General features: G+C 47.6%; 1 protein-coding gene across 1 annotated transcript in view; it reads left to right on the top strand.

Annotated features, from left to right (window-relative positions):
* The first annotated feature begins 1,039 nt into the window (after positions 1 to 1,039).
* CYSTM1 (cysteine rich transmembrane module containing 1) overlaps positions 1,040 to 16,655 on the top strand; it is a 37,909-nt gene continuing 22,293 nt past the window's right edge. Inside the window, exon 1 of the mRNA XM_033154184.1 lies at positions 1,040 to 1,122. The gene's annotated coding sequence lies outside the window, so the exon portion shown is untranslated. The remainder of the gene's footprint in view (positions 1,123 to 16,655) is intronic.

Genomic DNA, 16,655 nt, shown 5'->3' on the forward strand with positions numbered 1-16,655 from the left:
CTCCATGGAATACAGTGGGGCTTACTTCTGAGTAGACATGTAAAGACTTGCAGTGCAAGACTCCATTTACAACAAAGGAATCAACAGTCCCTGCGTTTCTTAGGAAATGGTTGGCTGCTGAAGCATTGCAATTAAATAATTTAAAACGGATTGGTGCGCTTTTCCTTTCAAAATTATAGGAAGGACTTCATATGCCAGGGCGACTGTTTCCTTCATTTGGTGCAGGTATTTTATTTTCAGGTTAAATGGACTCGATGTTTTTGCACCCACACCCCTTTTAATTGTTCTCCAAGACGTGGAGGCGAGGAGGAAAATTGGGACACTTGGGAGGGTCTGTATTGAAGGCAGTTGGACTAGATGACCCTTGGGATCCCTTCAAACTCAATAATGCAGTGGTTCTCAAAGGGTGTGGCAGGAGAGGATGGTGGGAAGGTTCAAGGACAATCAAAGAAACAGTTAAACATTTCAGGGTGGTATAGTACTGTATAGTATAAAAATATTTTTATCTGCAGGCAGCATATGGGTGAGAAGATGAACTTGCTTGCCTCAAATTAAACCTAATATAAATGAGATCACCCGGCAAAAGCAAGCTTAGAAGCCTCACTGAGTTTGTATAATAGTGTACCTAAGAGGCTTGATTATAGTTATATTTTGGGAATGATTCGTGTTCTTATGTGGCTGCGTTGTTTTATACTTTCTGGATGTCCCATCATGATCATGTTCTAAATGCTAGAGGTCTCTTCTTTTTGCTTCCCAGTGTATTTCTTTGGAATAAAGTATTAGCAAACTTGGCGTGGGAGCCAGCCAGCGAGCAACTTTTTTATCCTGAAAGAAAGCGAGAGGACCAGAGCGAAAAGTCTGCGCGAAGGGCTGCTCTTTTCTGCGCGTGCTCGCGGCGGCCGTGCGCCTGCCGTGACGCAACAGCAGCCCCCGCCCTCCTGGGCGGTCGGGTGACTTCGCGGCGGCGCGCACAGACTCTGCGGCTCTAGAAGGCGCTGCTGCCCATCGCGCGCCCACTTGCCGTCGAGCGAAGTCGCAGCAACAACAGCAGCAGCAGCAGCAGCACCCGGAGGAGGCGGCGGCGAGGAGAGCGGGCAGCGGACGAGCCTTTGCGCGGGGCAGGTATGGCCGCGGCTGGCTGCTCTTCGCGGGGGGCGGCGGGCGGAGCTCGGGCGCGGCTCTTGGGAGACCCTCGGCGTCCCTCCCCGGGCGGGCGCTGCTGGCGGCGGCGGAGGAGCCTCCTCCTCGACGGCAGCCGCGCTCCGCCAAGCCGTGGGTTGGACGGGGCTGGCGGGCGCCAAGCGAGCCCGGCTCCGGGGGCGCCTTTTCGGGGAAGGTGGGCGGGTTTTGGGTGGCGCGCCTTTGCGCAGGCCCCGCCGCGACGTGGAGACGGACGCCGCCCCCCTGGCCGAGCAACGCGCCCCCGAGACTCGCGCGCTTCTCCGGCCGGGCAGCCTCTGCTTCCCGGCAGGTGCATCTTCTCCTCCTCGCTCGCTGCTCTTGGCTCAGGGCCTCTCGGGGTTAATGGGTCTCTTTGGATCAGCTGCTAGGCGATCCTAGCCTGCCCGAGCCTTTGTTCCTTAGGGGCCTGGGAGGCGGTGGAAAAGGTGGGCGAGGTTATCCAAAGCAGGCCGGGCAGGTGGGTCCCGGAAATGCAGGTCTTAGCCAGTTCTCGCCTTAAGCTGGAGAGGAAAATATATCCCCACATTACAGCTCTTACTATGAAGCTCACTGGGTCATCTTGACCTAGTCAAGTCCTCTCAGTCCTCATGACCCCCCTGTATGGGAGTTTGGGCTGAGAGGAGGAGGAGGAGGAGGTTGGGAAACCTATACTGTATGTTGCCCTGAGGTCTCTGGGTTGGAAAAAACGACTACAGTTTTATTCAAAATAGACCTTTGACTGCAGCATGTTAATCGATGTCTTGCTAACTTTGGCAATAGTAGGACGATTTTTTTTTGTAGCAACAAATTAACATTTCAAGAATGTCTTAGAATCTACCGTAGGGAAGTCCATGCTGGTCCCGCTTCATTATTATCCACCTGTCTGAAAGTATGGCGCTTGTTGCAAATATGTCGATACCGTGCATTGCCCATAGAATGGGGGCAGGTTCTTGGATTAAAGGCCATTTTGCACTCGCTCCTCTCTGTCTCCATCCCTTTTCTGGTATTGGGCTATAGTTTATTTATTTTTTCCTCCCCACATGCTCTTGAAATTTATTTGATTTGATTTACATTCCACCTTTCTTCCAATGAGCTGAAGTGCATAGTTCTCCCCCGCCCCATTTTATCCTCGCATCAACCCTTTGAGGTAGGTTAGGCAGAGAGGTGTCACCCAGTGAGCTTCATGGCCGGGTGAGGAGGCCAGAGTGAGGCCCTAGGCTAGCACTCTTAACCACAGCAGCACGCTGGCTCTCTTTAGGCAGTTTCACATTAGCTTTGACGTCACGTACAGTTTCTGATTGATGAAGATTGTCTGACGCCTCCTTTCCCATTAACTCTTGAGTAAAGTTTCACTTCCTGATACACTTCTTGGGCCATGTGGAAGATGCTCACCTGTTAAATATAGTGTCTTGGGTGCTTCCATGATTTGCAGTAATTGTGTGAGTAATCTGTGAGTGCTCCAGTCCTGCCTCTCTTAACCCACTTAAAGGTTTATTTGTAGGCAGCTGCACTGAAAGTTTTCCACTGTAATTGAGTAGAGATGCACATTGCTGGTTGGCATTATCACGTGCCACAGTTGTCACACTGTCAGCCTTCCCCTTCGGAAGGTGCAGAGTGCTTCCTCTTCCCTTCCTTCCAGTTTCTCCAGTTCATTTCAAAAAGTTTGTGCAGGAGACATTACTTATTCCCAACATTCATTGCCTGCTTTTTAGCCGTTTCGCTTTCTGTGTGGTTCACGTTAAGATAAAGCAATCAAATTACAGCAGTTAAATAACACATTTAAAACCACATGGAATATGAAATAAGGCCCATGGATAAAAATAGTAAATTCAGCAATAGGTGAAATAGAACAGTATAAAACAGCAGGGGCAAAATAAAGATATCATGTGGGGTTTTTCCCACCTTGGGCACCGAATTGTGCCCTGGTGACTTTCAGGATTGGAACAAAAGTTTATGAAAGCAATATAAGTGCAGTATGGCCAGAGCCCTATTTGGGCATTCAACCATCATGCGGGGGTGGGGAGTGTGTAGGGGCATTCAGGTAGGGAGTGTGCTAGACCTGCCTTCAAAGCCCCTTCCACCCCACCTGGAATAGGAGGGTCTGGGCAGGGACGTAGCAAGGGGGGCGTAGCAAGGGGGACGTAGGGGGCGGTCCACCCCACATTCCATAATGGAGGGGGTGACAAATTATCAAGGAACAATTACTGCCCTACTAGGGCAGTTAATAAAAAACTTTTTTTTAAAAAAAAAACAACGCCTGCTCCGAAGGTCTTATCTTACTATACTAGGGATTATATAGCTATATATGAAATTTCATGCATATCGGTTAATATCTTGACCCTCCTCCACCAAAATAGCTGTTTATTTGGCTGTTTTCCTATGCCGCGAAGGCTGAAATTTCCCAACCCTAACCCTGTGGAAAGCCATCTAATTAGACTTTAATTTGATTTTGAGATGTTTTTAGGAGGTAATTTAATTATTGTTTGATTTTATACCAGTGTTATGTATCTGATGTTAGCCACCCTGAGCCTGACTTCGGCTGGGGAGGGCGGGATATAAATAAAAGTTTATTATTATTATTATTATTAATTGTTATTACTCCTTTGTAAGAAAATATGAAATAACGTAAAACCATTTTTGCAGGGGGGGGGAATCAATGGGGGGGTGACAAGAAATTTTCCGCACCGGGTACCACCTGACCTTCCTACGCCTCGGGGTGTGTGACAAAAATGTTTTTGCCCCCGGGTACCATATTACCTTGCTACGCCCCTGGGTCTGGGGGAGGCTGCTAGGTGTGTTTAGACTGTTGCACTGATAAGGCGGGGGGTTTGCCAGTACATGAAGACTGAATTCATTTAGAATCCCCCTTTGCAGACCTTCCTGTTGAATGTGGGAAGGTCTCCTGGGCAGGCCCCAGCCCGTGTTCCCTTTGAACTGCCTGAAGAAGGTTTGGTCGTTTTGTAGTTTTTCTTGGGTCCTCTTTCAGCTTACTCTTGAGAATCTCCTTAGCGATATGCTTATCTGCATGTTGATAGCTGCTGAAATGACACAGAACTGAAATCTGATCAGATTACCACTGTAAGCAAATGAGGTCATCTTATTTTCAGGAGAATTCTGAATGACTAAGAAGTTTCCTGTTATGCACTAAACTAAAGGTTGAGGCCCGGTGTGGAGGCAAATATGAAATGCTTGCTGGAAGAGTGCAAAGGATAACTGAGTTTGGAAAGTTCAGCCTCGGGGAAATAACTGTAAGAAGAAAAAGAATCTTGGCTAACTTGAAAAAGGAAAATGGCTGTGTTCATGATGGATATAGTTCTGTCTTCATGGCATAAGACTTCAAATATTAATGTGTGTGCAGGGATTGAATGATGCTGCCAAACTATTTAACATATTATTTAACACTAACGTTATTTATGACTCTGATGGGCTTGAACAAATGACTTAGAACTTGCTTACTGTAAGCTGAATTCCATAGGCCTTGTGGATCCCGTCCAGAGGCACAGCCCATCTAGTCCAGCAGTGCTGGGGGTGTTACCTGGTGATGTGAATAGAATCATAGAATCATAAGAGTTGGAAGAGACCCCAAGGGCCATCCAGTCCAACCCCCTGCCAAGCAGGAAACACCATCAAAGCATTCCTGACAGATGGCTGTCAAGCTTCCGCTTAAAGACCTCCAAAGAAGGAGACTCCACCACACTCCTTGGCAGCAAATTCCACTGGAATAGGGCTGGGCAACATCAGCTTTTCAACATCGTGATCTGGCAATAATGCACTGCCGCGTTGAAACGGAAAGTGGAACAAGCTGTGTTGGCCGGGAGCTGAGGTCAGCACAGCTTGTTCCTCCCACAGGGTGCTGGGGTCGGAGGAAGTCAGCCGGGCTGTGGTAGAGTCCGTCAGGCTCTCTTTGCAAGACTGCCTCTATCTACCCTTGCTTGGCGGGGCAGGCAGAGAGAAAGAGGTAGCCTGCCCAACACACACCCCATGCCAAGGTGGTGGTGGGTGAGGCAAGAGCATGTGGGCCTGCCTCAGCCTCCACTGCCTTGGTACGGATGGGGGGGGGAGTCTAACTGAGCCCCCCCCCCCCAAAAAATCTCTGCTTTGCTTGAACTGGAGGTGAGTTAGGGGCTCCGTTAGACTTCTCCATTGAGGGGCAGGCAGCCGTGCACCCCTCAACAGAGGAATTAAAATGAGCCACCTGCCCTCCCCGGCGATGTAGCTTGTTCCTCCCTCTGTGGTAGGGGGGCCAGAGTGAGGTGTCAGTTTCACCCGGCGGTATATTGCAAGTGAAACCGCCATTGCTCCTGAGTCCCTCTGCCTCCAGCGCCCGGCTGCATCTTGTTTCTGCTTCGGTGTGCTGGGCACTGGTGGCAGAGGGACTCGGGAGCAATGGCGGCACTGTCCCTTGCGATGTACTGCCGGGTGAAACTGCCATCGCGGTCTGGCCCTCGTACCGATGTACAGTATTGATACACCGCCCAGGCCTAGTTGTGAAGAGTGGTTTCAACCAGGCCTGGATCCTGGATTATTCTTACTAATCAGAGTTTAAACAAACCATAGTACCTAAATTCAGACATCAGTGTGAACTGTTGCTGGCTTCATTCCTTCATGGTTAACCTTCCAGGAACCTCCTGATGCTGCTGTTGTTGTTCAGTCGTGTCCGACTCTGTGACCCCATGGACCAGAGTACGCCAGGCACCCCTATCCTCCACTGCCTCCCTCAGTTTGGCCAAACTCATGCTAGTCGCTTCGAGAACACTGTCCAACCATCTCATCCTCTGTCGTCCCCTTCTCCTTGTGCCCTCCATCTTTCCCAACATCAGGGTCTTTTCCAGGGAGTCTTCTCTTCTCATGAGGTGGCCAAAGTACTGGAGCCTCAACTTCAGGATCTGTCCTTCTAGTGAGCACTCAGGGCCGATTTCCTTGAGAATGGATAGGTTTGGTCTTCTTGCAGTCCATGGGACTCTCAAGAGTCTCCTCCAGCACCATAATTCAAAAGCATCAATTCTTCGGCGATCAGCCTTCTTGATGGTCCAGCTCTCACTGATGCTAGGGAAGATCAAATGTGAAAGCGACTTCAGCAATGGATGTACAGTAGGCTACACTGGGTATTGGTATCTGCCCCTCTGTCCAGGCAAGCAAGCAGGCAGTATCACAGTGCAATGGCATATTTTGGCCCTGCAAAAGCACTCAAGCAGGTCTGGTGAGGGGCATGGCTTGGTGAGGGTCCTGCGGGCTAGTAGCCATGCTTAAGCCATGCACTGAAGGTTCCCCATCCCTGGTCTAGGCATGTAATAAAAAGGCAGTGAATTGGAGAAGTCCTGTGCTGTATTGTGGTTTCCCCTTTGCTCTGGGTTAGCCTCACGGCCTCTTTTCTCCTTAGAGCCTTTGTGAGGTTGGTTTCCCAACCAAGTTGACTTTCCCTCACAGCCGTTGAGGTGTAATGGATGCCACAGGGGGATTAGAGTTGCACAGTGGTCAAGGGCCTGCAGACAGGTGGCCGTCCAGGGCTAGCCCTAATGCTTCCCCAGCAAGGTAAGCTTCCGCTCCCATCATTGCTTACCACTGGCTGCAACTGGTGGGAGTGGTACTCTGAAACATCTGGTGGACACTAGGCTGATCTCTGGTGGGTTAGGGATAGAGGTGAAAGCTATTTCCTGGTTCTGCTGAATCTCTCGGCGACTTTTGATACCGTCAACCATGGTCTCCTTCTGGACCATCTCGGAGGGCTGGGAGTTGGGGCATTGTTATGCAGTGGCTCTGCTCCTTCCTCCTGCATCGTGCCCAAAAAGTAGTAGTGGGGGATGAGTGCTTGGACCCCTGGGCGCTCACTTGTGAGGTGCCTCAGGCCTCCATCCTCTCCCTCTTCATAGAAATGCTTTTTAGCATCTATATGGAACCGCTGGGAGAGATAATCAGGGAGGCCGGGTTTTCACCGATATGCAGATGATACCCAACTCTACCAATCCTTTAAATCAGAACCAGGAAAGCAGTGAATGTGGGTGTCTGGATGCTTTTTTGGGGGGATGGGTGGGATGGGGGGGGGTCAACAGATTGAGGTTGAATCCCGACAAGACAGAAGTACTGTTTCTGGAGGACAGGGCAGGCAGGTGTGGGGGATTCTCTGGTTCTGAGTGGGGCAACTGTGCCCCTGGGAGTCATTTTGGAATTGCAGCTGTCCATAGTGTCGGTAGGGGAGTCCTTAACTTATGACACACCCAACTCAAATCCCCCCCTCCCTCCAGAATATTCTGTTTAAACTCTTACAGGCCTGAACAGGTCAATTTCCCCCTCTCCTCCGACCACCATTTTCCTTGGGGGTGGGGGGCTTGTTTTCAAGCGACCTCTTAAGCTTCATGTCTCAATTGCCCAAGTTCTCATTCTTTTCAACTCCTTTCTCTCCCCCCACAGCATAGAGATAGGAAACGCCGATAGAAAACAGGACAAATCTAGGATTTTAGTTTTCCCATGATTGGGTAGAAGCAAGTGGTAGACTCCTAATCTGGGGAACCGGGTTCGCGTCTCCGCTCCTCCACATGCAGCTGCTGGGTGACCTTGGGCTAGTCACACTTCTTTGAAGTCTCTCAGCCCCACTCACCTCACAGAGTGTTTGTTGTGGGGGAGGAAGAAGGGAAAGGAGAATGTGAGCCGCTTTGAGACTCCTTCAGGTAGCGATAAAGCGGGATATCAAATCCAAACTCCTCCTCTTCTTCTTCTTCTTCTTCTTCTTCTTCTTCTTCTTCTTACCTCCCTGAACACAAAGATAGCAGCAGCGATGGTTGCTCCTGTCTCTGACAGCCCCTTGTATTAGGTAAGCCCTCAAGACTTTTCCTGTTGCACATTGACTCTGAAGTAACATATCAGTAGCCATTCCTCCTCTTTTTCTCCCAGTTCAGTTTCTGGTTGTTTTACACCTCTCTTGCTTCCTTTCCCATATTAATTTTGTGCTTCTCCTGTCTTGCCTCATTCCCATTCCTTCCCCTCCCACAGCCTGATCTTACGCATTGCTACTTGGAAGTAAGTCCTAGTAAGTGGGACTGGTACTCAAATAAGTCTGCATGGTATCAGTGTGGGGACTGGGGTGTGGGGTGGGGGTGGAGTTCGCACTTAATTTTATATTGGTTGCGATTTCCGTTCCACTTTGTCCTTTCCCAGAGCTGCCTCTCCAATTTTCTGCTGTTAGAGCAGTGCTCTGGTCTTCCCTACAGAATAATAACAGGCATCTGGGATTCCTTGTGTTGTAGTTACCAAATGCCAAGAGAAAGGCACTCTGCATGTGCTTAGGTATAAACATGACCTGGATCCCTCCCTCTTTTCCACTAATACTAGCAGGTGGCTAAAGGGAGCTAACAGGACACCATGCCTTGGAAGCTCAAGAGGAAAACTGAGCAGAAAGTTGTACTTTCTAATGGGAATGGAGAATGCTTGTCATTGATAACAAATGGTGTGGGGAAGACAACCTATCCCTGTTTAGAGGAACCACTTTTATTTTCATTTACCGTATTTTTCGCTCCATAAGACGCACTCCTAAGACGCACTCCATAAGACGCACTTTTTCCTCCTAAAAAGTAAGGGGAAATATTTGTGCGTCTTATGGAGCGAATGGTGGTCCCTGGAGCTGAATTTCCCAGGGGCCAAAAGTGGATCATGCTTTTTATTTTACAAAGAGAAAAGGGGGTGTTGAAAGGACCCCGCTCAGCAGCTGATCAGCAAGAGATCGGGAGAGAGATAAGAGTCCCTGGCTCCCTTTCAGCCCCGCCCTCCTTTGTTGAATGTGCTTCAGAGGGAGGTTGTTTGTTTCCCCAGCTTACATGTGTCTGGCTGATTAGATTTATCTGCCTGGAAACTGTAGAAAAGGCTCCCTTTCCTTTAGAAGCTGCAGAAATGTGAGTTGAAGCCCATAAAAACAGAGCTTTTCCTCTTTGCTTTTCCCCCTTTGCAAAAGGAGCTTTGCTTTTCCTCCTTTGCAAAAAAAAAAGCTGCAGAACTTTTAGCTGATTCTCAAAAAAACAGGGCTTTTAGAGGAGGAAAACCAGAAAAATATTTTTTTGGTTTCCTCCTCTAAAAACAAGGTGTGCCCTATGGTCCGGTGCGCCCTATGGAGCGAAAATACAGTAGGCCATGCTCATTGAGAATTCCAGACACACCTGAGAAGGTAGCAGAAGGAGGTAGCACAGCTGTCACCAAAAATAATTGCTGGCAACCAAGCCTAGTCACAGTTTGTCCAACTCTGTTTCTTCCAGGGGTTAGCAACTGGTCCAAATCAGGCCCTCAGAGGGGTGCTTCCTAGTCATCATTCCCCCCCCCCCAAGTTAATGGTGAAATGTGGATGGATGGGGGAATGGCAGAATGGCACAGGTGGAGCCCAGCTGTGGATCTTGCCTGCTGGGAAATCTCACTGGTCTTGCTAGTGTCACCTGCCTGTGGAATGTCCTCTTGGAGCTTCTCCCTATTGAGTTCTCAATAGCATCCTAAAACGCATCTCTTCACACAGGTTTTGGGTTTTTGTAAAAAGGTAAATTGCCTAGGATCTTAACCAGTGAAGGATGGTTTGAAAATAATAAAGTATTGCTGTGGCGAAACTAGATTTTTTTAGTTGAGGCAATACCTGTATCCTGCTGTTATATAAAGCAGGATGACTTAGTTGAGACGAGCAAAGCTGGGATCCGGTGGCTGCTGAATTAAGTGGCAGCGTCTTTCCACAGCGCTAAGGTCAGTAACAAAAATTCCTATGAGGTTATTAGGGAAGGTGTGGCTTGTGGAGAGCACTTCTTCCTGAAATGCGTTTTGGTCAATGGAGATGCTACTCCCATAAGTTGCTAAATATAATAAGTGTGTAGGAAAGTCATTGGTTGTGCTTAAGCCACTCAATTGCAACACGTTTTAAGGAAACAGAACACGGAGAGATAAAAGTAACTTGGCACGCCATAAATATACAAGCATTTCTGTTTTGCAGCTTTAAATTTGATAAGGAAGGGAGGTTAAAAAAAATTGTATGTGTAGAGAGCAGCACTGATAATGGGCCATTCACAAGGAGAAGAAGAAGAAGAGTTTGGATTTGATATCCCGCTTTATCACTACCCGAAGGAGTCTCAAAGCGGCTAACATTCTCCTTTCCCTTCCTCCCCCGTAACAAACACTCTGTGAGGTGAGTGGGGCTGAGAGACTTCAAAGAAGTGTGACTAGCCCAAGGTCACCCAGCAGCTGCATGTGGAGGAGCGGGGAATCAACCCGGTTCACCAGATTACAAGTCTACCGCTCTTAACCACTACACCACACTGGCAGCAAATGGTTTGTACATTTTATGCAATGCTTGGTAGTGCTTCGTAGTGTTCACATCATGTCTCATCTCTGCAAATGCTTGATGTTTACTAAAATGCAGCACTCCACACTCGTGGTTGGGGCTGGGGACATAGTCAGTTTCTTCCTGTGCCTTTTCCTGCAGTAGTCAGGCTACTCCAAGATGGGATACTCTTAACACGCTCTTCTTCTTCTCTGCTCCATGATCAGGGACATCTGCTCAGTGTGTCCATTGCCATCTCAAGTCCAGTGAGCCTCCTCAGTTTGGCCTGGTGAAGTGCTGGTTTGGGACTGAAATCTGCTGTACTGCTTTGGATAGAGTTCTGTATCCAAGTATTCCCAGTTAATTGAGGGAAAGTATTTAGAAAAAGTTATTTTTAAGATAAGCACTTAATTTAAAGTGAGGGGAAGGGCCATAACTCAGTGTCTGCCTTCAAAGCAGAAGGTCCCATGTTCAATCTGGCATCTCCAGGTGTGGACAGAACTGAGCTGGATTTACCAGTGGTCTGACTCTGTATAAATAAATAAATAAATAAAAATCCTTCCAGTAGCACCTTAGAGACCAACTAAGTTTGTTCTTGGTGTGAGCTTTCATGTGCATGCACACTTCTTCAGAATAAGGTATCTGAAGAAATGTGCATGCACACGAAAGCTCATACCAATAACAAACTTAGTTGGTCTCTAAGGTGCTACTAGAAGGATTTTTTTATTTTATTTTGTTTTGACTATGGCAGACCAACACGGCTACCTACCTGTATCTGTATAAAATGGTTTCCTTTGTTCCTACATACTGGGCACCATCTTGGAGGCAATTCCCCCTTTACTCTCACACAGGAGAGAATGCCTGATACGATATACGCATGTTCCATCTCAAAACGGTGGGTGCCCGTTTTATTCTTCTTCTCAACTGTCTCTTTATTCATATGCAGTATTTTATTCAGCTTTAATTTATTATCAAATAAATTGATGAATATTTTTTAATTGCATCACAACTATTGAGAAAACTCTCTGGGCTAGGACAGACATTTGAAGAAAGGGAATAAAATGATGGAATGAACCTGCTTTTCCAAAACTCACCCAGAATAAATTCTGCAGTCCACTCCTGACATACATATGTAGAGCTATCTTATCCCTATTTGAGATATAAACACATTTAAATAAATAAATCCAGCAGAATAAATACATTTGTCCAGTTCTGAGGCCCGGCATCCCCTTTGTTAGATCCCCAGAGGATTCCCAGCACAGCTTGATCCCTATAGCTGACCATTAATGTTTCTGGAAGAGGCCCAAAATTTGTTTTTGCCGGGAACTCATTCTTGCTCTCAAAACTACTTCGCATTTAGCCACTCCCTTATTCGGTGAGGACCGTTTTAAAAGCTTGACTAGAGGCTTCAAAAACTAAAAGCTACATTCCTGGTCTTGTATCTGCCAGCAGTTCTCATGGGCGTTGGACATAAATTAGTAGCTGAAATTTCTTGAAGAAAGTGTGCAATGCCTCAAAGATGGCCTCTCTCCATATGAACCTGCCTGGACCCTGTGGTCACCTGAGGCCCTTCTTCATGTGCCTCTTCCACAGGTGCCCTTTTAGATGTGTGGAGGAAGGGGGGTCATTGGTTTGTTTTGTTCTTGTTTTTATTATGTCTTTTGTGTTTTTATATTGTAGTTTTATGCTGTGAACTGCCCTGAAAGCTACGGGTGAAGGGCAGAATAAAAAAATTAATAAATAACAATGCTAATAATAAGAGTAGCTCAAGGGTGAGTTGAGAAAGAAGTCCCCTTGTTCACATCTCATGTCTGTTGTGACCTCACTGGAGAGCCCTCAGGCAAGAGGAGAGAAAACTCCCCTCATGAATATAGGAAGGTGCTGTGTCAGACCACTGGCACATCTATTGTCCAAGCTGACTCCCAGTGGGGCTCCAGGGTTTCCGGCACGAAGCTGTCTCAGCCCTACCTGGAGATGCCAGGAATTGACCATGCTCTTGTCACTGAGCTACGGCCACATGCTCCCAAGCTGCCAAGAGATGGAACCAGGCAGCTTCTTGCCAATATCTCCCTCTCTCCGTAACAGCCGTGTAACATGGTCTGTGTAGCTTTCCTGCCCCAGCCGGTGAGGTGGAGTGGAGAAATGGCCAACATGCACAGCACACAACACTTTGGCATAGGTTTTGTTGTGTATTGATTCAAGGGTTTAGTCTTCCTAAACATGGATGGGAGAAGGGGGAAATGCCAAACTGGGATGAGCTCCTGTTGATGGTTCATCAATCAATCAATCAATCATCTTCAGTCTACTAGAACATTCCCTGGCCTCTTGGCTACTGCAATTGTGATGTATTGGCTTGTTTTTAATAGCACGTTGAAATGTCTTGTATTGGATTGTTTCATTGTACATTGTCTTGGTATTGTTTTGATTAGGTGGCCTATCAGTGTTTTAAATAAATAGATAAACTTGATTCTGCAGCCCCATATCTGTGGCTGTGGTGCTGCTCTTGGAAGTTATTGTGAAATATTCCTGAAGAGTGTTCCAGTTTGAAAGGGGTCAGACTCAGTTACTATTTCTGTCACTTTAAGCCAGGCTGCCTCGCTTGTCTATTCCCAATATTAATTTGTTACAGGGATCTCGGTACAAGTGGAGAGCAACAGCATTTTATTTTAGTGTAAGCCACAACTCAGTTGGCCTGTCTGCTTTGTGGTGGATCAGGCTGCTTTTACACTGCATTGGCGTTGGATGGATTAAACGTAGCCAGAATTTATTTGTGGTTGAGTTTGGCAATTGCTTCAGGTTCTGGGGCTTTTGAGAAAATCAGATTAGCCGCACAAAAGCAAAGTGTCACGAACACCAGCAGGAGGCATGTGGAAAAAATCAACTCATACTGATGACTAGCTAAGCCAGGTTGACATGTAAATAAGCGGAGGAACCATGGATTGCACCTTGGGGGATGACACAAGCACATCCTCTCGAGATGTCGAACTAAAGAGTGTGTAAACAAAGGCACTGAGAGTGCCTCTTTCAGCACATCGAAGTGGGAGGGCCAAAGCTCACTAGTGGAGAAGGCAGAAAAGACAGGAATGGGGAGGGGGCCCTGGAGAACCATTCTTCTGTCTCCTGCAGCTTGTTCTTTCAGGAGGTTGACCATGCCTTGGAAGGGGCACTGAGCCAAGTGGCTTTTGAGACCCCCACAGTTGTCTCATGTCTAATAAGAAACACAGGACCTGCTGCCTTTTTTCCCAATGGCAGTTACTTTTCTGAATGCTGAAATGGCCCAGCGTAGTCGTGAAGCTGCCTTGCTGCTAACTGTAAGGAGCCAGTCTCAGCGGCATAGGCTCCCTCCGTCCCTGTCAGCTGAGGGTGCCTGAAGACGGCGATTCCCTGAGGCTGTGTGGCCAAACAAGCTACTTTTGTGAAATGCAGCAGGACAAACACGCCTGACTGCTTTGGATATCATCAGACTTAAAGATCACATGGTCACAAGAGTGACGTGGACACACAGGGCTGCAGGCTGAGTTACTAAAGGGATCTACTGCGTACTACTATGCAGGGCGTTCTGGGCTGGTACGGGCGCAGGGCCGGCGGCCTGGTATCTGTTGTTCAGAAACCGAGAGCCAACCTTGTCCTGCCCTGTCTGTCCTTGGATCGGCAGCTCTCCTCAACAGCTGATTAGCATCTGGGATGGTAAACAGGTTTGTTGTGTTAAGGCTAATCGGGGACAAAACTGGTTCAAGGCAACTGTTTTATCCAGAGAGGTGAAAAAAAATCTAGAAAAAACAGGGTTGTTTTTTTAAAAAAACTGAGGGGTGCAGAATGGTTTGGGGGGTTGAAGATGCCCTCCTTACAGGGGTGTAGTGGCACGTTTTTCTAAGTGCAGGAGCACATTTTGACAGCCCTCATAGCTTATCTGTGACCCCAGTGGAATCCAAAATATGCAGGCAGATATGTTGATCCACTATGTAGCTATATAATAAATACCTCCCCCCCCCAAAAAAACAGCTTTACATAGCATAATTGCCTTTTGATCAGGGTCATCTGGTGGTAATAGAATAGTGAGCTAGCAGAGGTGATCTGGTGGTCAGCCTTTGGGGAATTTGGCTGGGGAGTTTTTTTTTGGGGGGGGTCATCCCTAATCAGACATGACAGAATTACAAGCCTGGTAGATGAAGGGAACGCTGTGGATGTAGCCTATCTTGATTTCAGCAAGGCCTTTGACAAGGTGCCCCATGATATTCTTGTAAAGAAGCTGGTAAAATGCGGGCTAGACAATGCTACCATTCAGTGGATTTGTAACTGGCTGACTGACCGAACCCAAAGGGTACTCATTAACGGCTCCTCTTCATCCTGGAGAGAAGTGACTAGTGGGGTGCCACAGGGTTCTGTCTTGGGCCCAGTCTTATTCAACATTTTCATCAATGACTTGGATGATGGGCTTGAGGGCATCCTGATCAAGTTTGCAGATGACACCAAATTGAGAGGGGTGGCTAATACCCCAGAGGACAGGATCACACTTCAAAATGACCTTAACAGATTAGAGAACTGGGCCAAAGCAAACAAGATGAATTTTAACAGGGAGAAATGTAAAGTACTACACTTGGGCAAAAAAAATGAAAGGCACAAATACAGGATGGGTGACACTTGGCTTCAGAGCAGTACAAGTGAAAAGGATCTAGGAGTCTTGGTAGACCATAAACTTGACATGAGTCAACAGTGTGATGCAGCAGCTAGAAAAGCCAATGCAATTCTGGGCTGCATCAATAGGAGTATAGAATCTAGATCAAGGGAAGTAATAGTACCACTGTATTCTGCTCTGGTCAGACCTCACCTGGAATACTGTGTCCAGTTCTGGGCACCACAGTTCAAGAATGATACTGACAAGCTGGAACGTGTCCAGAGGAGGGCAAGCAAAATGGTCCAAGGCCTGGAAACAATGCCTTATGAGAAACGGCTTAGGAAGCTGGGTATGTTTAGACTGGAGAAGAGAAGGTTAAGGGGTGATACGATAGCCATGTTCAAATATATAAAAGGATGTCATATAGGGGAGGGAGAAAGGTGGTTTTCTGCTGCTCCAGAGAAGCGGACACGGAGCAATGGATTCAAACTACAAGAAAGAAGATTCCACCTAAACATTAGGAAGAACGTCCTGACAGCAAGAGCTGTTTGACAGTGGAATTTGCTGCCAAGGAGTATGGTGGAGTCTCCTTCTTTGGAGGTCTTTAAGCAGAGGCTTGACAGCCATCTGTCAGGAATGCTTTGATGGTGTTTTCTGCTTGGCAGGGGGTTGGACTGGATGGCCCTTGTGGTCTCTTCCAACTCTATGATTCTATGTGTTGTAACTGCAGTCCTGGACATACTGTTGAGGGAGGGGGTGCCCCTGAACTTAGTGATGCTCGGCTTCTGACCACATCACTCCAGCTTGTAAATATTTCAGCCTGCTGAAATGCAGCCTTCATCTTTCAAAACCAGAAATGCAAACAATCGTTCAAAGATTTTTATCTGCTAGCGTGAAGCGGGAAGCCTGCCATCAGAGAAGAGCAGCTTCTGCTTCAACATTTTCCTCCTATGCTCATCTGCCACACACAGAAATACTAAAAGCTGCTTGCCTTAAGAGCCTCTTGATCTTGAGGTTTGCATTGCATGCAGCACAGCCACGCCCAGCCCTGGATCTCTTATCAAAGTCCAGTTCCAAATCCATGCAGCTCGGGTCGGTGTTTGCTCAATAGCGATATGCGCATAGTCCAGGCACACCGTGACCATTTGCAAGTCTGCATTAAGAGAGGACGCAGAGCCCTTGCAAGAGGAGCAGGGAAGTTGCAGCTTTCCAGGAGGCCGCTTGGCCCCTGTGCAGGAAGCCATTCATCTGAGGGGAGTAGATCTGGGCAGCTGGATTGTGCCCTGGGGAGTTGCAGTGCGACAGGCATGAGCCCAGGACTCGCCGCACTCTCTTCTCTTCTCTATGACTTGACAGGCGAGAGGACGAGGGAGGGTCCTGGGCCTGAGAAGGATAGTCAGCTGAAGGCTGGATTAAGTTACAGTGCTTCCCATTTTGAAACTCCCAAGTTTTCTGAGCAGGCAGGAATATCCTAACTTTGCCATAATGGAAAAATGCTGGTTCATATAACGAAAGAGATGGCTTATACAAAACATTGGAACATAGCCCACCAGTACTGCAGAATTTTGTTGCTTAGAGACAAGACACAGATTTCTGCTT

This window comes from Lacerta agilis, chromosome 7, assembly GCF_009819535.1.
Source record: "Lacerta agilis isolate rLacAgi1 chromosome 7, rLacAgi1.pri, whole genome shotgun sequence".
NCBI classification, from domain to species: Eukaryota; Metazoa; Chordata; class Lepidosauria; order Squamata; family Lacertidae; genus Lacerta; species Lacerta agilis.